Source organism: Gobio gobio (assembly GCF_949357685.1).
Source record: "Gobio gobio genome assembly, chromosome: 17".
Taxonomy (NCBI): Eukaryota; Metazoa; Chordata; class Actinopteri; order Cypriniformes; family Gobionidae; genus Gobio; species Gobio gobio.
This window is the reverse complement of record NC_137110.1, coordinates 12,115,482-12,140,995: the sequence shown is the minus strand read 5'-3', so window position 1 is coordinate 12,140,995 and position 25,514 is coordinate 12,115,482.

Sequence of the window (25,514 nt, the reverse complement as noted above, 5' to 3'; positions counted from 1 at the left end):
TGATTCAATGTCAAAGTTTTTACAGTTATAGTTATTGTCTTTGGTATGAAAGGCAGTGCAGAATAAAACACTTGCGAGCCTCAGAGCAACAAATTATTGGTGTTTAGTTCCTGAATGAACAAATCAGCTGAGCAAATGATTCACTTATGATTCACTCTTGTTCCTGAATGAATCAGTGTTTTGAACAAATCGGTTGAATTAAGAATCGAATGACACATTCATAAAGACAGTCAAGTTTCAATTAAAAATACACACATTGACAAACACAGACAGGCAGAATCATATTTATATCTCTGTTGTTTTAATTACCCCCTTGAACAGTTCACAACTATTTTGCTCTGTATCAAACTTGCAATTTCAGGGTCGCCGGGGATAGCTCTCACAGCTGCATTGTATAATTGTATTTTACTAAAAAAAAGTTCTAGTTTTGAACTGTGACGGAGAACTCAACCCTTTTTTGCCTTTTTCTTGCACTTCCTCTATGCTGAGGTGATTAACTACGCACATGTTTGAAGGTGGGATTATACTCGTCTAATTGTGGTGTGCGTTGTCATGGCGACTATCAGCCGATCATGGGGTAAACACCATTACTTGGCAGCGTTTGGGTGAAAAGCGGTGTGTTCTGATGTCAACATCAGAATTACAATGGCAAAACAAGATTATGTTTTGGCAGGAAAATCAATACTCTTGCCACTCTGGACCTGTTTTATTTTCATAAACAACCTATAACCTGTCCCGGATCCTTTGTTCTTGCTTGTGCATTTGGCCGTGATGGGTTTGTGCAAGATATGAGACATTCGAGACTTTCGATGTTCGTTGGCACTATTCTGCTTTTGGAAGATCCTGTCTTTCAGAAATTGGTGTGTTTATGTGGATAAAAGAATGATTTCCTCTTCACAGATCTACAGCCAGCGCCTCGTCTGGGTTCAGCCACTTTTTTTTCTTCCATTGTGAGCTGTGAGGTTTTAATAAGAGAATGCATGAACATCATCCGTGTGTTGCAGATGTTGTGTAGACTGTGATCAGATGAATGTAGATTTGCTCTAATTCTACCCCTCCCGAGCACACCTGCTCTCCTGCACAGCAAACCTGCTCAATTAACCGAGGGATAAGAAGAAAACATCACAGGAAGTCAATAAACTCATATCACCCCCGCAGGGTCCTGGAATCACAATAACCCATCACACAAACACATTATTACATATTACAATATGCCTTTAAGATATTGTGTAACACCAAGTGTCCAGCGACACCATGCCTCTCGAAGACTTTATTAGTTTGCTTTCTCAAATGTACTAAAGGGCGCTACATTAAAATTGAATTGCTGTTTAAACACACTCTCCACTGATGTCTTGGAGTTCAAAGCATACTAAGTGTTTGCTCTTGAGACAGTGTAGGCCAAACAAGAGGGGTTTTAACCCTTATTTTCTACAAAGCATAAATTAGTTATTATACATTACTTTCTGCTACAATATAATGTCTTCGAATTGTGTTCATGTTAGGTCTTTTCTCAGCAAATATAATTCCCTTGCGATAATTTATGATAAACTGATAGATTATGTAATTTATTTGATTTAAAATGAGTTGATTTGACAGCCAAGACAAGAACTATTATTATTTTCGTTATTATTATTATTATTCAAATACTGTTAATTAATAATTATGTAAGATAATTATATATATTTAGTTAGTGTACATTTAACGTATAGAGACAGAATATCAACCAAAAAATCCAGAAAAAAACCACATTATATAAAGGTTATAAATTGATTAGCATTTGATCGAGTGAATTAAGTATTTGATCCCCTACCATTGAGCAAGAATTCTGCCTCTCACAGATTGGTTATGTGACCATGTGGAACACAGATTAGTCCTGTCACTTCAAGAAAGTACTCCTAATGTCAACTCATTATGTGTATAAAAGATACCTGTTCACAGATTCTGTATCTTCCATTCCAACCTCTCCACCACCATGGGCAGGACCAAAGGGCTGTCAAAGGAAGTCAGGGACATGACTGTAGACCTGCACAAGGTTGAAATGGGCTACAAGGCCATCAGAAAGAAGCTTGGTGAGAAGGACCCAGCTTTTGGTGCGATTATTTGGAAATGGAAGAAATACAAAATAACCATCAATCAACCTCGGCTCCATGCAAGATCTCGCCGGGGTAAGGATGATCATGAGAAAGGTGAGGGAACAACCCAGAACTTCACGGGAGGAGCTTGTTAATGATCTCAAAGGCAGTTGGGACCACAGTCACCAAGCAAACCATTGATAATCCACTACTTTGGCATCAACTCAACTCATGGTGTTTGGAGGGAGAGAAATGTTGACTATGACCCCAAGAAAACCATCCCTACAGTCAAGCGTGGAGGTGGAAACATTATGCTTTGGGGCTGTTTCTCTGCAAAGGGTACAGACCGAACTTCACCGCATTGAGCGGCCGATGGACAGGGCCATGTTCCGTAAAATCTTGGACGAGAACGTCCTTCCCTCAGCCAGAAAACTGAAATGGGTTGTGGATGGGTCTTCCAGCATGACAATGACCCGAAACATACCGCCAAGGCAACAAAAGAGTGGCTCAAGAAGAAGCACATTAAGGTCATAGAGTGGTCTAGCCAGTCTCCAGGCCTTAATTCTATATAAAATCTGTGGAGGAAGCTGAAACTTCGAGTTGACAAGCGACAGCCAGAAAACATGAAGGATTTATAGAGGATCTGTAAAGAGGAGTGGACCAAAATCCCCCCTGAGATGTGTGGAAACCTGGTGACCAACTGCAAGAGACATCTCTGTGTTTGCCAACAAGGGTTTCTACACCAAGTACTAAGTCATATTTTGCCTGAGGATCAAATACTTATTTCACTCACTGAAATGCAAATAAATGTATAACCTTTGTATAATGTTTTTTTTTTCTTCTGGATCTTTTGATTGATATTCTGCCTCTATCCATTAAAATAAACCTACCCAACACTTTATTTTTTTGTAAGTGACTTGCCAAATCAGCAGGGGATCAAATAATAATTTTCCCCACTGTGTGTATTAGGGCTGTCAAATCGATTAATCGCATCCAAAACAAAAGTTTGTGTTTACATAATATATGTGTGTACTGTGTATAATTATTATGTATATATAAATACACACACATGCATGTATATTTAAGAAAAATGTATATATATATATATATATATATATATATATATATATATATATATATATATATATATATATATATATATATATATATATATATATATATATATATATATATATATATATATATATATATATATATATATATATATATATATATATATATATACATATACATACATACAAATATTTATTGAATCATTCAAAAGTTCGGCGTTTGATCAAAAGTGACCGTAAAGACATTTATAATATTTCTACTTCAAATGAATGCTGTTCTTTTGAACTTTCTATTCATCAAAGAATCCTGAAAAAAAGGATCACAGTTTACACAACAATATTAAGCAGCAAAATATGTTTTCAACATTGATGAATAGAAGAAATGTTTTTTAGCAAATCAGCATATGAAAATTATTTCTTAAGGATCATGTGACACTGAAGAAGGTGAAAATTCAGCTTTGCCACCACAGGAATTAAATACATTTTGAAATATTATTACAATTTAAAAGAACCGTTTTATATTTTATATATTTCACAATATTAATGTTTTACTGTATTTTTGATCAAAACATGAGCATGACACTTTTTTTTCTTCCTAAAACATAAAAAAGATCCAAACTTTGACCGTTAGAACATTTTCTTGCTCGCTATTTTTTAATTTCTTACTTTACCAGAATTGTTTCTTACAGTCACAGATGAGTCACCTTTCTCTTTCCCATGAGGCTTTGCTGCATGAAGATGCTTTTAGAGAGCGCCGTTCCACAGTGTCCACCATACTCCTATAAATATTGCATTGGAATGAAACTGCATGGAGGTAGAGGGTCCCCATGGCCTAATGTACAAACACGTGCTACGCTACACAAAGGGAGATTAGGAAAGTGGATAAAAAGGAAGAAAAGGATACACCGAGCAGACTTGATCTCCGTAGGCAAGGTCTATGTACAGCCCAACACAGGTCCTTAATAAATCATGAGAATATGAGGCGTGTTGCACGCCTTCAGAGCGGCTCTGGCTGGGTAAAGGAGATAAGTGCATCACTCCAGGTCTGGGATCAAAAGGCCCTCTTACGGGTTTGTCAGCAGTCAACGCTTGAGCTTCTGACATTGAGCGCAGACGTGTAGAAGAAGACTCTTGTGTTAACAGTATTTCCACAAAACACCATGCTTGGCTGAAGCACGGGCATTGATCAAAACACACTCACGCACAAAAACCACACACTGTGCAATCATTTCAATGTCAAACACCTCTTCAGCCAATTGCTCTGACCTGTAAGAGGACCATACCTCTCCTCAAGCTTCGTTCTTCCGTTTGATTCACTCCTTCCAGCCTTAAATCTCCTGTTTTCTTTGCTTTCAGCCAACAGGAGAAGTTCTGTTTCAAAGGGATGGAAAGATTACCTTTATTTCCATTATAAAGTGCTTTTGATATGACGGGCATCTTTGAACACAGTGGGAACCTGAAAACTAGTACACTGGCCTTCATTATATCCCTCTCAGTCTTGGATGAACAGGCGCAATACCCCTGTAAAAGAGCGGTGAATGCTGTGCATCCTGGATTGACTTGTTTGCTGAATATCAGAGTAGATTTTTCTGATGTATTTATAATGGCCTTATTAAAAGTGCTTTTGATGTGAAGAATGCAACAACACACAGAATTATTTCATAGTTTGTGGCCACAGCGTGCAACAACTAGGTCTGCCCAAGGCACATGAATGTCAATTTTTAAATTGAAGAGGTGAAATCATTTTATTTGTATTTATTTTTTTGAGGGGTAGGTGAGACATTATTTATAGATGTTTCATAAAGGCGACTTTTGGCTGCAGATAAATTGTCATATAATATTGTAGTATTTTTTCATATTGTTTTATTTTATTATTCGATTATCTAGTCGTTACTTTAATTTAATTAAAAAAGAATTTGAGGGGTACACTCTAAAAAAAAAAGGTTCTATATGGCACCAAAAATGGTTCTTGCCCTGTAATCATAGGGGAACCTTTTTTAGTGCTATATAGCACCAATTTTGGTGCTTCAGTGGTTCTTCAGAGGTTCTTCACCGGTTCTTTGACTAAGGTGCTATATAGCACCTCTGAAGAACCGCTGAAGAACCACTGAAGCACTAAAAAAGGTTCCCCTATGATTACGAGCCAAGAACCATTTTTGGTGCCATATGGAACCTTTTTTTTTAGAGTGTAGATGAATCTAGTCTGACGTCGTCATACTTAGATTCTAGTCAGAATATTAGGTGACGTGGATAATTACGTTACTGTTGATCATCATCGTATAAAGTCCGGCCTGGCAATTTGATTGGTCCGAACAGCTCTAGTTCAAGCATAGTTGCTCAACAACGGATCAAGTCCAGACCGAACTTCCCAAAGTCAAATGTTGTGGGTGGGGCTAAGTTCGGCTGGCATCCAGGCTAAGGTGAATCATTATTTCTAGATGTTTAATAAAGGAGCCTTTCAACTGCAGATAAATATCATATAATGTCGTAATTTTTTTCTTATTGTATGTTATTAGATTATCTTCTTAATTTCCATTTGTGTAAATAAGAAAGGTTAATCCAATTTGGTCTAAAAAAAATTATTACCTTCCTTTATATAAAATCAAATGTATTTATTTTATTTAAAAAAAAAAATATTAATTTACTCACTTGCCCCATCACCCCGTCCCCTCTTTTATTAATTGTAATGATATATTCATGTCTTTCCTTCAAAAGCATTTGAGCTAATAGAGAAGGTCACATTTCTTCTATATATAGTGCACTGTACATGTGCCCTCTTCTAAACCTCTGACACTGAATAATTAACAGGACACTGAGGTCATAAAAGTATTATGATTGACATCACTGAAATTGTAGTAATGAAGTTCCTTTTTAACCTGAGAACATCTTTATGTTAAGATCTTGCATTTCTTCACTCAAAATTATTGATTAAAGGAATATTAAATATGAATGCATTTGGTATATTGCACTAAATATGTTTAATGCATTTTTTTTTTTTGTAAAATCAGAGTACGTTAGTGACATTTACATTTTGTATGAATAAAAGGTAAGCTTTTCTCACCTTTAATGTGCCGTCTCATATTCTAGCAAGTTTAAATCAATGGTCTGTTGTTTTGTATTCACAGGGTCGGCTTGAATGCATCGCATATCGGTTCCCTGCATTATTTGTCAGACAGAAGTTTGAACACTTTCTTATTTGCATTTGTAATGCAAATCAAAAATCTCCCCATGTTTTAATATCATGTATTTTCCTACATGTTTTGTTAAACAAATGATTGACCACAATTTCTGCTTTTTTATTTTCTATGCTCCATGCTTGCAGATTTTTCATAATAGGTTTACTACCACTAAAGATAACAAGACCTTTCATTTGCAAGGCCTTTCGGAGCTGTCAACAACCCATTCAAGAGCCTACAGCACTGGCTCCGTTTCAAACAATCTTTTTAAAGGTCAGTCCGAAGTTACTTGTCATTTGGTTGACGCTTTTTCCCCATTTGATTTGTTTATAAAGTGTATTTCATTAAATGTTGTGCATACTAGATAGCAGTACTCCGGAAACGCTTGCCTGTCAGAGTTGTTGGTCGTCTGCAGTAATGAGTCAGTGGCGAGCCTAACAAGGCTGAGCTTTTGGATTGCAAATACTGGCCGCCGTATCCATAATGAGACCTTTGCAATCATAGATTAAGCAAACATGTCATGTGATTGGACTCATTACAATTTTAACACCAGATGTTGCTTTGTTTTCTTTGATTTCTGTCAAATATTTAATATAGGACCTTATTTTCATTCAGGCTAGTGAATGACATGTACAGACGCGCACAGAGCAGGGCTGTTTGTATTGGCACAAAGAATCAAATTCTTCTTTACGTTCGACCTTACTGTGTGTCGCTGGCATTTTTAGACTGTCTAAACGCATGGCATGTTATCATAAGATGTCCACATTCATCAATTTATACTTGATTTTTTTTTTACATCACCATTTTGGTCTCCAAAAAGTAGTGTTTATCAACATAAAAACACTTGCGCATGTTGAGAGAAAACCTGGGACTAGCCAAAAAATAAATAAAAAATTCCAGGCGAACCTCCGCACAAGCCAGTTTGCTACTGCCATCAGCCATCGAAGTTGTAAACCAGAAACAAATTTATTCTCTTCTTGGACTCTGTCACACGGACTTACCGTGCTAGACAATTTATAAACAGTGCTTTCCTCCCCACCCAGCACAAATACCTGGTTCAAATTAAGAGTCTTTAAGAGTTATGGATATCTTTCAGAACTTCACATGTGCTGAAAGCCATCTCTGGCGTTTTTTTGCATAGCCCACATTCTCTGAAGCAAAAACACAACTACCTCATCTGTAAGGAGCTTACGAAAATGTTGCAAACGAGGGTTATTCAAACATAATAAGTCAAGAAAAATGTCAGGGCGGGATTTGATAAATCTGGAAGTGGCAACAAAGGGGATATTATTCGTTTCGTGGAGCACTATCTCAGGAATTAGATTCAAACACATATTAGAGACAAGACTGATGGCCAACATATACAAATTACCAATGAGAGTGACAAGCTTAATGGAGAGTGTATGGGTAACAGTTCTCTGTCTTTATCTGCTTGTACAAACAATGCTCCGACTGCATTAAAGCTTGCTTTGTTTGAATAGGTCAGTGTGGCTAAAAGATGAAAGCTGATGCTATCCATCTTAGCGTGTGTGCATATTTCAGCTCAAATCATTTTCTATTAAATTATCATTATATATCAACCCGTTCTCTTTAAACGCATTCTATATAGTGTTGAAGGCTTTTTTACTACCGTAGATGTTTTTCATGCAGGTTTCTGACTAAGCCTTTTTATTCTGAATCCATTCAAAGCACATAAAACCATCAGAACATTTTAAATATCAATAAATCAGGTGACTCCTGGAAACTGGTGAAGCAGGACGCCCGCTCCAGATGTGCGGGTGGCACACGGGGAACGAGAAGGGGAAAGAAGGAGAACAGAGTTTGCAGTTCAGTAGAGGAGAAAGAAACGAGAACGTGTCTCTATACCTGCCTGGCATGGGCTGTACGCTGCATGCAAAAGCCAAGGGGACTTTTTTTTTGCTGGAGTTTGAAAGCTTTAGGAACAGCCTTAAATTGTGAAGGTTGGCACCAGAATTTTGCCTTTGTTTAATCGGGAAACACTGAGGATTGTATAAATATTGCATTAGAATATGAAATAAAGGATTTTGTGTGCTCTAAAATGTGCTTATTTTTGTCGCCTTGTTACCCTGTACCTTTTTGTAAAAGATTTACTTCGTTTTCTTAGTGAAAACAACTTTTGTTGACAACATTTGTTGAAATGGTAAACTATTCCTTTAAAGTTAGTTCACTCAAAAAGGAAAATCCTTTCATTAATTTCTCAACCTAATGCCGTTCCAAACCTGTAAGACTTTCGTTCATCTTCTGAACACATATGAAGATCTTTTTGATCATGAACATAAACAGAAGCTCAACCGTACTTGCTTGATGCGTGAGAACAAACCTCATTGGTTCTTGCGGAAGCTCAAACGGGCTGCGTAACATGAGAATGAACCTCATTGGTTCTTTCAGAAGCTCAAACGTGCTCCGTAACACGAGAATGAACCTCATTGGTTCTTGAGGAAGCTCAAACGTGCTGCGTAACACGAGAATGAACCTCATTGGTTCTTGAGGAAGCTCAAACGTGCTGCGTAACACGAGAATGAACCTCATTGGTTCTTGAAGAAGCTCAAACGTGCTCCGTAACACGAGAATGAACCTCATTGGTTCTTGAGGAAGTTCAAACGTGCTGCGTAACACGAGAATGAACCTCATTGGTTCTTGAAGAAGCTCAAACGTGCTGCGTAACATGAGAATGAACCTCATTGGTTCTTGAAGAAGCTCAAACGTGCTCCGTAACACGAGAATGAACCTCATTGGTTCTTGAAGAAGCTCAAACGTGCTGCGTAACACGAGAATGAACCTCATTGGTTCTTGTGGAAGCTCAAACTCAAACGCTTCTATTTACCATAACAGATGTTGAGAGTTGTCAACAGAGTTGATCAATGTTTATATGTGAATAAAAGACTAAATTAAATTGGTTTATCATATAAAGCGATCGAGTCTCTTCAGAAAATTGGGCTAAACCGCTCAATTCAAATGGATTAGTTTTATCTCTTTATGAACTGATTCAAGTTTCAAAGTGTCAGTTGAGTAGCTGTCAATGGAAGGATATAAAGCTCTCAGATTTCGTCCTTTTTATTTCTAACCTAACCCTACATTTTCTGAGGTAAATTTGATATGGTTTTCAGGGCATTGCTAATGTGTTTTGAGTGGTTTTAATCACAATGGTAGCGGTTGCTAGTGTGTTATACTGGCCCACGTCTTTATGATGTTCTGGGGCATCATTTATAAAACGTGTGGTGTGTACATACACTGACCTTAGCGTAAGCTAAAATCCACACGCCAATGTTCATATTTATAAAAACGGTCTTTGACGTGGAAAAGTGCTTAGCACCATGCTTACGCATTTTTCCTTGTGGCAGAGAGACAGAGTACTCTATGTAATGTAATTCTTGGATTTGGACATTGACTGGTGATCGTTTTATATGTAAATGACATTAATCAGGCAGCGGAGATCTGAAACCATTCAGCTGCACACAATTTCAAGATCAATTGCGGTTTATATATTTCAAATCTTTAAGAGAGGAGTATGCGCCTTTTTTGTTCTCTGAATCACACGAATAAACACATCAGAGAAATTACTGTAAGATCAAGGGTCAGATTTACTAACAGCTTGCGCCAGCGCAATTTGCGCAAACCCTCTTTTGGCGTTTAAAAAACTTCTGTCAGGATTTACTAAAGATATGCTGTGAAAAAATGGCGTTGAAGATGTGTGGACGGGTATATTTTTGCGGCTAACCTTAACATTTGTAGGAGTTTCCCTTTTAGACACAACATTTGTGAGCAGAGAGTATTTATATGAATCTCGCAAGGTGATTTTCTAAGGTTTGCGCTAGTCAATTTACTGGGATTTGTGCCATTATTTACCGCTCAAAAAAAGCACATCTTTATTGCATGTCTGGAAACAAAAAGCGCTTCTTTCCTCAACAAACCGCAATAGTTTCTTTGGGATGTCATTCATTGCCAGAGCACGCAATGTTGAATACTTAAGGATAGGCGTTTGTTCATTAAGTATGAGCAATAGTAATAGCGATGCTTGCCTTAGCAAGCAGCCCTAATAAATAAATGTCACCATCTCTGCAGATTCTTCCACATTTCAAACTAAACAGCAGTTAATTATCGCCTTAGGCCTACGGCTTTGATGAAACCCTCTTTCCCTCCATCTATTCCTGGAAGTGATTTTCTTTAGGTCCTGAGGTAAACTAGCCCACTGGCTCTCAGCAGGCTTCCTGATGCTACCGCTGCTGTGATACGCTGCATTGTGCGTATGAATTAACGTGCACAGCATTAATGAAGGGCTTACTCCGAAATATGGACTCAACCAATTCACGGGCGGCAAAACTTGTGAGATAAGTCTGGGGCTTCATAATTTGTTGCCCTGTTTAAAATAGCCCTCAACGGATTGAGCTGTGCTTTGTTGTTGATTTATCATGGATGAAGACAAGCGAGTCTGTTTGTATTACTTGTTTTATTCCTAGACTGCTTCCAAAATCAACAGGTTAGAAACAGTTCTCCCCTTTTTTTGAGGGTTTACACCTTCTTCTAAGAATTCTTTGAACTTCAAAAGTGTTGCATTTGTGTGTTCTGAGGAGTCATGCTTAAGGGCTGTGAGTTATTGGGTTCTTGACTGAAGCATAGCCACTGTTAATTCCCCTTGGCTGTCTGCCCTGTCTTTGTGTTGAATATGGATGCAATAAGCCCGTATGCACCTTTCATTAACATGTCGCTGCCGTTATTTGTGACTGACATGACTGCTGAGTGTAAACAATCGGGGTTTGCGGACGACTTGCAGCGGGATATGCTGACAGTGGCAACCTGCCCTGATTGCTTGCAGGATTGCCATGTCAGTCATGTCTGTCGACACCTCTGTTGCAAATCTGATTGGACTGGAATCTGGAAGATATCCAGTTTCAAGGTGTAAACATGAAGTAGGAGTGAAATCCTTTGTGAAAACAATAGGCAAACAGATCTTGGACAGACAAACCAGGAGATTCAAGTTTATTCAAACAGAAATTGACTAAAAGACTGTAGTACAGCAGCCGTCCTCATGCACTCACTGTGACCTCGACTCCTGACAGAAAGAACAATGATGGGACGATGCAGAACTAACATACATGCGAAAGAAGCAACCAGTGTGTCTGATGAATGGTGACTTTTGAAGTTTGAGGATGCTCCCGTAACAGTATTTAACTCTCTGGAGAATTCACAAAAAATAACATCATTTTAATATCTCAGTTGGGTAACACTTTATTTCCACCTAATACATTTAAACTATAAGAAACTTTGCAACTACATGTCAATTAACTCTCATTACAGTATTTGTAGACTGTTTACTTAATATCTTCTATATTACGGAAATGGTGTGATGTTATTAATGATCCGAGAGACTTAAAGCTGCACTATGTAACTTTTCCGTCCACTAGAGGCTGCCTGTTCAAAACAAAGGCGTAGTTTGATGGCACCACGTTTGAGCGCAGAATCTTGGTACATGTGGTCTTCACCTCACAGCCGGTGGAAAAGAATCGGGATAGGACTCAGGCAGAAATCATGTTCATGGATGCGATTATTAAAGTTACTGTAGTATGAAGCAGAGCAGGGCCGAGTGTTGTGGAGCTGAGCATGGCCGCTGGAGCAATTGTTAATAAGAAGAGCGGCGGGACTTTTATTATGACACAGTCACCGGCGCCACTTCCGGTTTTCTGATCATGAGTATGAGGTAACGCAGCTCTGTTTATCATATTACATACATCTGAGTGTGTTGAAAATTATGTTATGACGTTACTCTGTGCGTTAAAAAAACAATATTTAACAAATAGTAAAAACAGGTGAGGTAGAACAAGAAAAAAAGAGTTCAGTGGTGAAACTAAATTCTGAAAATAAATATTTAAGCATAAATAAAATAATTGCACTATTGCACACAGTATCAACAAGCAAGCATCATAATAAAGTGCACACTGACTGTACTATACTTAAAACTTGTATACTATTAAAATGATTTACAACCTAGTCATTTAATGCTTAGGTGAACTTAACTTAATCTCTTGAAAAAAATATCGGCGAATGCAGCAGCCTTGTATCGGCCGATGCAGATACATGTAAAAATCGCAAATATCGGCCCGATATATCGGCCGGCCAATATCGATTTATCACGATTTACAAATAGTTGGAAACATTTGGGATATTGTAAGTACTCAACTGAACAAAATATATAACACTGGCCTAGTGGTTTTGGGGATATTTTACTCCAAAAAATTTACATAGTGCACCTTTAAGACACTAATAACTGGTAGTATTGCTGACAATATATTTTTCCAGTTGCACTTTATTTTACAGTATGTACATTTTCAATGTACTTTCAGTGTATTTACTAAAAAAGTACTGAGTATAGAAGGTAACTAAATGGGTTAAGATTAGGTTTAGGAGTAGGTTCAGGAGTACCACCTAGTTTATTACCCAGTTATTGTACAATAAGTATAGTATGCACTTGCAAAACAGAACTAGTGCTACCATTAATTCAACATGACTTGAATTAAAATTATAAATTAAATAGTATGTATGCATGTATTTCTTCATTTTAGGCATGCATTTATTTATAGTCTGTCATTTTTAACTTTAACTTTATTATTATTATTTAAAAATTAAAATATTAATACAATTTAGCAACATTAAAGAATGTTTAATTGTACTATTTATTTGTATAAGTACATAAATAGAATGATTAAATGTTGTATATAGGCTACTGTTCAAAAGTTTGATGTTGGTAAGATTTTTGTTCTTATGTTCACTAAGGCTGCTTTTATTTAATCAAAAATGCTGGAAAAAAGTAATGTTGTGAAATATTATTACAAATTAAAAGCTGAATTTTCAGCATCATCACTCCAGCCTTCAGTGTCACATGATCCTTCAGAAATGATAAATTATTTTAATATGCTGATATGGTGTTCAAGAAACATTATTATCAATGTTGAAAACAGTTGTGGAAACCCTGATACTTTTTTATGATTATTTGGTCAACAGTAAGTTCCAAAGAACCATAGAAACATTATTTGTAACATTATAAGGGTCTTTTGATCACTCTCTTTTGATAAAAGTATTAATTTCTTTAAAAAATTAGCAAAAACAGAATATTATATATAAATTTGTTATGATGTATTCGTTCTCTTCCTCTATAAAGATCAGAAGCCTCTAGGCAGGTAAGCTCACCATAGTCACATTACCTTACCCTGCGAATATAACAGATAGTTCACATGTTGCAAACACATACAAACTCACACCACATGAATGACACAGCCGTGCCACCATACGTCTTACACACACTGTAATCGTTTCTAACGATGCGCTTCTATGCCTTGCCCTCAACCCTGCGTTCTGGTTTCCCCGTCTGCTGTCCGCACTCATATGTTTCCTATCGCCAGTGCGGCTGTGGTTCCCTTCCCTGATTCTACCGGACTGGAAAAACAGAGCTAATATAGTGTGATCCGCAAAGCGAGCTTTGATGCAGGACCTTTCACAAACACCCCCACCCCCTGCCGCCATATGGTTTGAATTCGTCTCTTAATTTATTTCCTATAAATGTCTCCTGAATATTCAGGCGGGCCACGTGTGGAGCCGGGGCTGGAAAACAGAAGGCCTCGGAGAGCAGTTTGTGGTGACGTGTGATGAGTATATTTTCCTTTTATTTGTTTTCATTCATTTCTTGTTGCCATCTATTTGTGCACATATGGTAGGACCAGACAAGACTTCAAGCTAAGTGTAGCTGGCCCACATCAGAATAACAAATAAACGAATCAGGGTGAAGGGAAAAGATGTCGGCCATGATACCAAGGTAATATGAATCAGGAGTCATTAAAAGGCAATAAGCAGGAGAAGTGGAGGATGAGGTCATTGTGATTCATGTGTTGGAGGTCAGGTTTCATGGGTTTCAAGCTTGTTTTAGAGCGGCCAACTCTGGAGCGCATGGAAACAAAGCTGTCCAAAGTGACTGTAGTTTCCTATGCAGACTTCAGAGCAATGATAGCACTCACACACTTTTTTTTTCTGTTCTGATGAAATAAAACATGATCAAATGAGTTAAACAGGGCTTATTGGCAGATGAAAGAATGATCAAAACGAACCTGCGGCCTACTAAATCTATGTCAGTGTTGTTTATAACTGTGTGTTTGAGTTAAAAGACTGTATACGTTTAAAAACATTTCTTAGTATTTATGAATAGTAGACACAGCATATATAATTGATCCCCTTACGTTGATTTATTGATGGTTGAACATTCCCATTTATTATGTTGGTAACACTTTACAGCAAGGTCTCATTTGTTAGCATTAGATCACGTATTAACTAACATGAACTAACAATGAGCAATTGTTACTGTATTTATGAATCTTTGTTAATGTTAATACAAGCCCAGCTGTTCATTGTTTGTTCATGCAACATCTGATTTTAATAATGCATTAGTAAACGTTGAAATTAACATTAACTAAGATTAATAAATGCAGATGTATTGTTAACCCCTAGGAGTCTGAGCTGTTTTGGGGCCCTTTAGAAGTTTTGACATGCTCTGACATTTGTGCATTTTTCAGTTGCTTATAAACACATTAATGGCAAAAGTGTAATTACACTGTATTCAGCACAAACTGGGCTACCATAATATGTGAGCAACATGTATGTACATGCTTGTATTTTTGAGAGCATAATGTTTATGCATAATTTTTGAAAAAACTAAAAAAATTGTTTTAATGTGTTCACAAGCCCTTTGATTATTGGGTGTTTTTGTTCAGAGTTTTTGCTTTAAACTGATGTGAGAATCATTGAGCCTACTCATTCACATAAAACAATATATTCATTTACATTTTGTAAAACACTTTTTCTTTACTCAGGCCTTATGCGAGTAGGCGTGAACGTCCATGAATAATAATGTGATCATTCCTGAGAAACAAAGACCTGCATAATAATGAGCTGCATAATAAATGAGCTTTAGGTAGGCCTACTAGATTTTAGGTTTTTAAGTACAGTAACAGTAACAGTAAAACAATCTAAATGTTTTTTACTTAAAGTTTTTACTTAAAGCAAGCTAAATTATCTGCCAAAAAGTTAACAAGATTTCAATCAGAAATGTTTTTGAAAGAAGAGCAAAAAAAAAGTAATATTGTGACAATTGGTAATGATGAATGTTAAACATGTTAAATGTTAAAACAACATAATGCAATGCAATTATGATTTCAAATAGTATCTGGTAACTTTAGGTTGATTGGGACACTTTTTCCCAGTCATTTCAATGGCAAATATTTTCTGTATCATTTGTAAACGATCAATTACCCAAAATACTCAAATATAATTTCCAGCTTCAGTCAGATGCATGAGCCAGCGCTAAAGCTATTGTCTGCTATATTGGTATCAAATATACTAAAATATGTATTATACCAGCCTGTTATATTATATCAAATATATTAAAAACACTGATTAACATTAAGATACAATTTCTTAATTTTGAAAATTAAAACAGGAAAATTCTTACTTCATGTTAACTCAAGTAATGTTAACTAATGAAACCTTATTGTAAAGTGTTATCATTATGTTTTCATATTAATCATGTATAAAAAAGGGATGCTGTGTTGAATAGGCTTAGAAAATATACTTATAGTTTTTAATCTTACATGATTTTACATGTGAAATTACATGCATTATGCTTCATAATGTCAATATATTGTCTTGGGAAATGTCAGGAAGGGCATTCCCATTTTTTATGTTTTCATGCATGTTAGTTCTGAATAAAAAGAGATGCGGTGTTGAAGAAATTATATTGTATTATTTTAATCTGATATGATTTCACATGTTGAAATTACAAATAAAATGGCATTATGCTTAATAACATCAATATATTGTCTTGGAAATGTCTGGGAATTTCTTTGTTTCTTTTTGTTTTAATTTCACATAATATTTTAAATGATTATATTATTCAGATACTTTAACAGAACGTTATTTAAAAAAAATGAATAATCATTTTAACATATGAAATAAATTTCTAATTGTGTGTGTTGTATATTTGATTGTCCTGTGTCAATTTCTCTAGCAGTCATGTAAATAAGACCTTCCGAAACTCCCCGAGAGCGTCCCACTGATGACAGAGTCATTAAGGTGTTCCATTGATCTAGACTCTGTCTGCCCTCTATCTGAGCAGAGAACTTGCCTATCGACTCCCCCACCCTGTTCCCGCATTCTCTTTTCCTTTTTTCCCCCTCCCTCTAAATCAGAATGGCCTTGTCAGGGAGGATTAATTGGGGGAGGCCAGTGTCAAGCCGTCTGTACAACACACCCAGACTCTGCTCTCCAACAGTAAACAATAAGGGTGTGGATTAGTTTGGAAACAATGTGTTTATTTAAAAAGCTCACTTCCTGTATGCACTTGACAAACCTCCCATTAATTTCATTGGCAGCGACTCCGGTTTAGAAAAATCTTATCATTGTTTAGGAGGAAAATACAAAACCCAAACAAAACAAAATGCAGTGCTTTTTAAAATGGCACTTGGTTCCTGAGAGATACTAAAATGCTAGGCGAGCCCACATTGAAATAGCGCCCAGAGAACTCTTAAAACTCTAAGCAGAAAACAAACTCCAAATCATTTTGTTTGAGTTGGCACCATTTTTGTTTACAGTCAAAACAGAGACTTAAAAAATGCATGGCTTTGCTTTTTCCCCTCTCTCTCTCTAACTTCACCTCAGCTAACTGTGGTTGTCTTTCTTTTTTGGTGCCTGTAGGGTCTGAAATGTAGTGCTCGTTGCAGAGCCTTGGAGGTAGCGCTCAAAGCCCCTGTGCCCAGAGCCACATCCTGTCCAAAGGGAACACACTTGCACTTTTATAACATGCAGAAACAAAGCATTTGGCAAGAACTATATGCGTGTAACAAAGGCAGCAAAAATTAATGATGCACTAACCTTCTTGATATAAAATATTTTTTTTTTAATTATTTCATTTTTATTTTATTTTTTCTGGTATTGATCGATATTTATGAAAACTTTGATAACTTTGTACAAATTTGGATTTATATTGGATATTTTTCCCACCTTTAAATTTTTTTATAATTTTTTGCCATAATCTAGTTAGTGTATATAGGCAAGGCAAGGCAAGGCAAATATAAATATTCTATGTCTTCGATTGGATCATTATTGCAGTGATTATTATGTTTCTAGCATGTTAAATGTTTTGTGTAGCTTGATTTCTTAACAACCATGTAGGAAGACACATCATGGCTATATTCCAGGAGGACAATGTCAAGATTCATCAGGCTCAAATCGTGGAAGAATGGTTGGGAGGGAGCATGAAGAATCATTTACACACATGAATTGGCACATCTGAGTCCAGACCTTAAATTCATTGAAAGTCTTTGGGATGTGCTAGAGGAGACTTCACAGAGTGCTGGACTCTTGCATTGTCAATACAAGATCTGGACCAAACATTGATGCACCTCTTGATGGAAATAACAGCACAACGTTTATTTCCATCAAGAGGTGTGTCATATTTTTATTGGCTTTGTCATCCTGGAATATAGCCATGATGTGTCTTCCTGCATGGTTGTTTAAGGAATGAAAAGCTACATCAATTAAGGTTAGACGAAGTGTTGGCAAACATAACATGCTAGAAACATAATAATCACTGCAATAATGATCCAGTCAGAGACACAAGCATTTGCCTATTTAAATCCAAACAGCGACTTTTGTTTTGGGGGCAGTGCCGTATTATAGATAGGGTTCGGTAACGTTCACATTTTAACCAATACCGGTACCTGAAATTCGGTACCCAATGGGTACTTTAATTTATAGAAGAGTTATTGACATTATGTCAGAGCTGCCTTGGTCGCTGTCTGCCATTGTCTTGTATACTGTAATATTTACCAGTAAATAGTTGGCTACTAGCTACTTAATTGAATTAATAAAAACAACCATTTTAATATACATATGTATTTTTTTTATTTAATTTCAATGAAAAGATTTCACACAAATTCTGTGATGTGTATTTTCTGGTAATCAAATGAAGACATACATTTTTTGTTTTGTTATACTGTTAAAATTAAAAATAAAGTTTTGATAATTTATTATTATTACATTGAGACATATTTAAATTCTACTGTACAACAGTATTCAATATTTGTCAAGTTAAACCGAACTTTTACTTTTAAGACACTATTCTAAAATAAAACGGTAAAATGCTCATGAAGTGACTCAGAGCGGCTCTGGAGATGACACTCATGCTTTCATGTCCTCATAGGGACTGCAGTTGAAAATTAGCCAAGTTGGCTAAACTGGCACATTTACATAAATGTTTATTAATGTGCAATGTCCCTGTAACTCTCAACTGTATAAATAAAATAAATAAATATGAGATGAAAACACACGCGATTCAGTGTCTGTGAGGTAAATTAAACCGCGTCTGCGCCATTCATTTACACAAAGACATGCAGGACATAAAGGATTTGTAATTAAAGGGTTAGTTCACCCAAAAATGAAAATTCTGTCATTAATTACTTACCCTCATGTCGTTCGACACCCGTAAGACCTCCGTTCATCTTCGGAACAGAAATGAAGATATTTTAGTTGAAATCTGATGGCTCTGAAAGGCCTCCATTGGCACAATGGCACGCTTCGAAGCTTCATGATGCCTTGTTTTGAAATCATCATCACTATGTAAGTCGTTATTTAGGGGTTTTTTTGCGCACAAAAACTATTCTCGCCGATTCATAAAGTTATTTTAGAACCACTGTAGTGAGATGGACTTTGTAACGACGTCTTTAGTACCTTTTAAGGGTCTTGAGAGTGAACCGTGCCATTGTGCCAATGGAGGCCTTTCAGAGCCATCAGATTTCAACTAAAATATCTTCATATGTGTTCCGAAGATGAACGGAGATCTGACGGGTGTCCAACGACATGAGGGTAAGTAATTAATGACAGAATTTTCATTTTTGGGTGAACTAACCCTTTAAATAATCTTTTTGGGGTTTAACATTCTATCACCAGATGCGTTCTCAGGTACCGAAATTTGGCCCCGATTGATTTAATGTGAATTGGTACTCGGTAGTACCGTCGTAATTCGGTCGGTGCCCTTAAAAATACAGAGTTCGGTACCCAACCCTAGTTACAGACAGCCATTTACTGGTTAATAAGCCATAATAAGAAAATAATTATTAAAAACAACTTCTTGTTAATGCCCAGAACATCCATGTATCACTATAAACCAGAAAGTTTTAGGTGAAAAAAAAAATGCATTAAATTTCAAAAACTTTGTGAGTTTGAGACTTCATGACATTCAACATTCAGAAATCTGAACTTTGATGTGTACCTGATGGGCAGAAGTGACTGAATTCATGATCTTCTTAGGCAAAATATGACTCGCACAATCCCACATTTTAGTCCATTTCACATCAATAATACTTACGCCCTGAAGTTTGAGGTTTGTTTTTGAAGCGATTACCAGCGTTAACCCTGCAAATGAGTTCATTCCCGACACTGACAACTGTGAACAAACATAAAAAGGTTTTAAAAGGCAGCGTTGCACCCGTCCTTTGATGAAGTTGCGCAGTATAACAGGTAAACTTGGAGGATGGTGTTTAAGCCCTCTTTAAGCTTGTTAATCCCACCCTGGTACAGACGAAACCCGCTCGGCTAGATCCATGTCAATCTGCAGCCCCTTCCTCGGCCCGGATTTACATGCGTTCCTCCCAGCCTGTGGTATTACACCAGGTTGTGACTTTAGGGTAGAAGCGAGGTTAAATGGGAACTTTCCATGCTTGGTGCACTTACATTTTTCTTCCTCGCCGCCGTTCGCTTTTGAAGGGTGAACACGCGGTCTTATTTACAACCAAACATGACTGCTTTTGTAAATTGACTCCTCAATTCTGTTCAGGGGCCAGACACAGGGGAAGGAAGGTTAGCTGCCTGTTGTACGATAAGCTGGCAGAACCTATCAGCTCCCCGCTAGCAGATAGCGCTCTGTATTTCTGTCATGCTTTATCGCCAGCCGGGGTGAAACTAAACTGCAAGCAAGAGCAGTCTGAGGGGGCCATTTCTGTGGATTACTAAAGCCGACTTTAATTTCAAAGACCAGTGGCGTATCCAGAGAAGGTCTGCGGGCTTCGTCTGGTGCCGATTGGCAGCATTACCTGGCGTCGCGGTGTAACAGGACCACGGCGCTGGTGTGGCTTCCGGTTGAGCTGGCGTAGGGTGTCGTGCCAACTACTGTATCTCTCTCACTTTCTCTTCCCCCCACGATGAAGTCGACAGGAAACGCACCGCAGGAAGCTGTGGATTTGTAAGGACTCATTAAGAAAGGAGGTGACAGTTCAAATGAGTGGTTTTGAGGCGGCGACAATGCCGACAATGCACAATGCCAAAGGGAGCGCTGGCTGCTTTATCACCACACCTCTGATTCGTTGTGCTACAGCAACCGGAATCAGCCACAATGCCATTATTTTAGCTTGATGGATGAAAGCGCAGCACAAAATATCAGAATGAATTCGCTCCTCCATTTCCATTCCAAGTCAAGTTTATCCTCGGCCAATTTGGAAGCGTAATCTCCCCTGTATAATTCTCGCCTTTGTGGCGAAAGGCGGTTAAATGTTTAGACGAAACCTCAGGGAATCTTTAATATTTGTTAGATGTGCTTTCGAATCACAATTCCTATTGACATTAAGAAGTGCTCGCCCCCCTCAAGATGTTCGTATTTGTGGAATATGCGACGGTTGTTTTTAATATCAGTTATTATTAGAAATAGCATTTCAAATGATATGTCACAAGGGAGCAAATATCATTTACAAATCACTAATGACTTCAGAACACTGCTCTAGCCTCCGGTGGAGGATGCACGCAGCACACACAGTATGGGAGCAGCCGCTGAAATAAGAAGCGCTGGGAGTTTTTCGGCCTCGTCTTAATTCTTAAAAGCCAATCACTCAAAAGCCCTTCATTACTATGCGTCAAACACAAGAGGTGAGCATTGGCCCTTTAATGGGTTTGTGCTGCTGTTTGTTCTAAATATGCAAATGAGGCGCTAAAATATGTACATGTCCCGTGTCGAGATGGATTGGGTTTTGGGGGGATTAATTATTCAGGAGGCATTATCATTATTAGGCTTTGCATCTTCTATTAGGATGGATCGAGGAGAGGGAGGAAAAAAAGCCCTCACCTCATGCCGGACGGCCTGTAATGAGTCATCAATAAAACATTTTCATAATGTCAGGGAGACACAAGTGTGGATGCTTGATCTAATTTTACATTGACTCTCCTGGTCATTAGTTCAATATGGCATGAACACCATTTTATTAAAGATACAGGCGAGAAGGACGCATGCCTGATGTGCCCTGACAGTCCGTGCATCAAGATGCTTTTTTAATGTATGTTTAATGGTTAATCATTACAAATAATAGAGAAAATCTGTTTAAAGAGGATTCTTGTTTCTCATAGCATGGTAGGCCACGAAGAATTGTTATGAGATGGCCTTTGCCTTGGTCTTCCTTTCTGAAAGCGTGATCATGTTGGTCCAATGGTTCTGATGGTTTGGTCTCAGACTTTTGAAGCCACGAGAGGTGAAATGACAGTGAGATTTGCAGTGAATAAACTCTGATACGTCGCTGATACAACTACCTGAACGGTATTAGTCAAATGCAAGATGATGATATTATCAAACTCTTCAATAAAAGACGACTCTCCTCCTGGGTGTAAACTTAAACTTTCATGATCTCGAATCTCAGCAAGTTGCAAACAATCAAAAGTTGGAGACGGGGGTTCAAATAATAACAGCGGTCTACTTCAAGCACAAGAGGGGGCGGCTTTATTGCCACTGAGACATAATAAGTAAATGCAAATTGTAACTAGTTAAGCACAGCAAAATAATATGATACCATTGTCTGAGGCAGATTGCTATTATAATGTTAGCATGTGCAAATAATTACATTCTCTTCCTGATACAATTACATTATTTGTTCTGCTTGTATTATACACCAATAAAAGCAAACATCACATTAGGATTCATGGCACTTTTCGCTTTGCATTATCAATATGTGGAAATAATTGTCTGCTGAGAGATTAAATTACATTATTGTGTATCTTTTTCATGCCTAATAAATAATGATGGATGGCTTTTATTTTCATCACCACCTGCAACCATTTTATCTTCCCCCTGAATGTTAAAAATGAAAGAAAAAAGAGAGGGAAGTAGATAAAGAAACAGGAGGCGACTGTTGTCTGCGCCATCGAAATAAAGTGGAAGGGAGACGGAACGTGACGTGCCAGAATTTGCAAACCGCCGAGTTTGAGCGTTTGTTCCTGGCAGGAAAACACAAAAAAACGAGAGCTTGCGAGTCTGGAAGTGACAGATTAAATCAGTTTGCCATTTCCAGTTATACCCACACCTCGCATATAGGAATATTAAAGCTGGAGATGCATTGAGAACACATCATTCCTGTCAATACACTGTTAAATCTCCAATCTGGGCTGAACGGCAATTTGCAATCTTAAATACCTGATATTTGCCTAATATATTGAAAATGACTAGAGGTCTATGGAGTCACGCTGCGTACTATATACATGCACTGATGCTACACACAAAGCTCTATATGAACCATGCATTTGCATTTAGGGACAATCTCTCATTTACAATTCCTCGACACCGTGCCTTTATCCTCGCACGGCTTCAATTTTCATCAGTGCATTTGCACTTTGTGCCGATAAGAGGATTGATTAGCTACCAGTCTGCTGGAAGCTTGATGTTTAATTGGCTCCTGTCTTTTTCCCTCCCCAATACTGGTCAATGCCGAGCCGTCTCACTCCTGTTGCATTTGATGCATTTTTTGGCACTCGGTTAGGAGAGATAAAACAAGGTAAGGACGTTTATAGTCCAAGTTAATTGGCGTTGGAAAAGCAGGGGGGAAAAAACGATTGGTGTTATAACTTCATAACTTCTTAAGTCATGCCTTGTGCACAGCTAGGCGTTGGACCAATGTAAAATTTACATTTTAATGAAATATTTGAATAAGTACTTGAAATTCACTCTAGCTGGGCTCCCAGACCTAAAACCAACATTTGATGTTTGTGTTTTTGAATGGCAGCGTCGGGGAAATTAACATGCCAGTCATACAGATTAGAGGGGCATCAGTGTAAAGTCAGACCTGCTTCAATCAAGGTTCACTGCAGGTAAACAGCTGCCATGACATATTTTAATGACAGTTATTTTCCATCCCCTCCCCTGAAGAAGAGAGCAGTAAATCTGGGCTGAAATGAGAGATGTGGAGAGTCGCATCAGAAGCTGCATTAATACGTATATCTGTAAAAGTGTGTACTGGAGTAAAGGGCTGTAGAGTAAAGGCTCTAATCTCAGACGATAATGTGGCAAATATTAATGAGACAGTTGTACTGTAGGCCTGCTGCTTTTAGGATTTCACGTCCTCCGAGCGGTCGCTGACTTTCCATAATTATTTATCTTAAACCTGCAAGCAATCTGTGAATCTGAGGGTGCAAAAAAAGTCTAAATATTGAGAAAATCGCCTTTAAAGTTGTCCAAATGAAGTTCTTAGCAATGCATATTACTACTAATAAGCAATCTGTGAAACACAGAAACATTGCATAACATGTATTGCAATGTAAAACATTTTCATGATGTTTTTACAACTTTTGATCTTTTGTCAAATCAACTTAGATAATTAATGCGAGTCAGATAACATCATTTTTTGAGTTTCTATTGACTAAACCAATCTCCTTTGTTGTATTAACTCAATTTTTTTATTTCAATGAACTCAAAATTAAGGCAACCAAGGTGACTTACTTTTTTTAAGTTAAACCAACAATATTTTTTTTTACAGTTATTGCTATGATAGATACATTGTTATTAGAGATATTATGTATATATGTATGTAATATATGTGTCTCCAGTCATTCAGGCCTACTTTAGTGGTTAAATATGTATTGGCCTTAGATGAATGCATTTGCAAATGTGATTTTGCACTTATGATATGTAAATGAAAAGTAAACTTGGTCACATCCATTAATGCGTGGTGGCATAAAGCGATGAGACTCGTAATTATTCATGTTGTTTTGCATCATCTAAATTATTCAGATATCCTGCTTGAATATGGAAAATATGTGGAAATTAATCCAAACAATGCTTCCATTTAGCACAAGAGAAAAATGTTTGATTATATGATCAGTCATCTCATCATCATGCTAAGTGAACTTGAATATTTGACTTTTTTAAAAGCAATAATGCATAAAATAATGAAAATATGTTTTTTTTTTACAAAAATATAGTATTATATGAATTGTTATTTAATGAATATATATTGATATACTTTAAGCATATGATTAATCTTAGTTTATAATCGATGCATTTCACACACAATAGCAATAGTGTGTGTGTGTGTGTGTGTGTATGCGTCCCTGCGAGGCCCGTAGAACAGCTGGCAGTAATTGAATCAAAACATTGGCTGATTAACCCAGCATCTGACAACCCATGATCCAAACAGCATGCCTGATGCAAATCAAAAAACACAAGCTCCAAACACAAGAGGCCCTGGAATGAAGTGGTCATCATCTAATTAACACAAAATGTTTTAATTACAGGCTAAACCAAGCAGCACAGTGTGTCAATTTAACTGATGCGGTAAGTGGCGGTTTACAATATCAGAAACTGACAAATAATTGGAATCTAATTGCAGCAGGTCTATTGCCCACCAGTGCCCGAAGCAGCTCATCTTAATAAACTTTTCTCTTTTTTTTTTTTAACATCAAACCCGTGAATAGCAAACACTACCGCCCCTGCTAATTGCCACGTCGCAGGATTGGGAATTTGCCAGCTCTGACTATTAAAGCAAAGCTCTTGTGTGGATTGCTGTTGCATTGCCACACTTTAATTAGAATGAAACGAGGGGTAGGAACGGAGTCTTGTTACTGCAATTCAATATATGTAAATAAGATAATGCACTAATCTGTCCATTTCATTTCCAAAAGCCTACGCAGACCGTGGGCTCGGTAATAAGGGCTAGACTCTCACTTGGTAACATAAGTAGACTGGCGTGAATGACATGATAGAGACAGTTTTTTTTTATTTTGGGGGGATTTTTTTCAGGCATATATATTTTAAGATCAAAAGGTATTCATGTTTCGCAAATATACTTTGTATTTTGTTGTGTTAGCTTTTTTTAAAAGTGTATATAGTT